Source organism: Penaeus monodon, chromosome 20, assembly GCF_015228065.2.
Source record: "Penaeus monodon isolate SGIC_2016 chromosome 20, NSTDA_Pmon_1, whole genome shotgun sequence".
In the NCBI taxonomy this organism is placed as follows: domain Eukaryota; kingdom Metazoa; phylum Arthropoda; class Malacostraca; order Decapoda; family Penaeidae; genus Penaeus; species Penaeus monodon.
Window position 1 is genome coordinate 25,300,744 of NC_051405.1, and position 407 is coordinate 25,301,150.

A 407-nucleotide genomic window follows, 5' to 3' on the forward strand; every position below is an offset into this window, starting at 1 on the left:
TGGCCGTAGGTTGAGCTCCGCTGTGGCTGCTCTCTGTATGCAGGATTCCTTGTGCCAAAAGGTAGATTAGCCCACTAATTAACGTTCAATTACCAGGAAGTAGACACTACTACGCTAGAACGGATTTGTTAACGATCATCTACATAAACGTAGAATTGACAACCCTATCCTGAAAGTGTCGTAGATGAATGAAGGCTGTTGACCCCTGACCCGTTTTTTCAAAGGCGCTTCTATAAGGAAGGGTCTTGGGTCACGTCTCAAGAAGGCCTTCACGTGTTTCTCCGTCTCTTGAATCAGGTAGCTATTCTGTTGAAGATTCATAAATAACACGAGTGAACACAGTGAAAACGTAGGAGAAAAGTGTTCATTGGTGCTTACAGACTGTGTTATGATAATGAATAAATGAG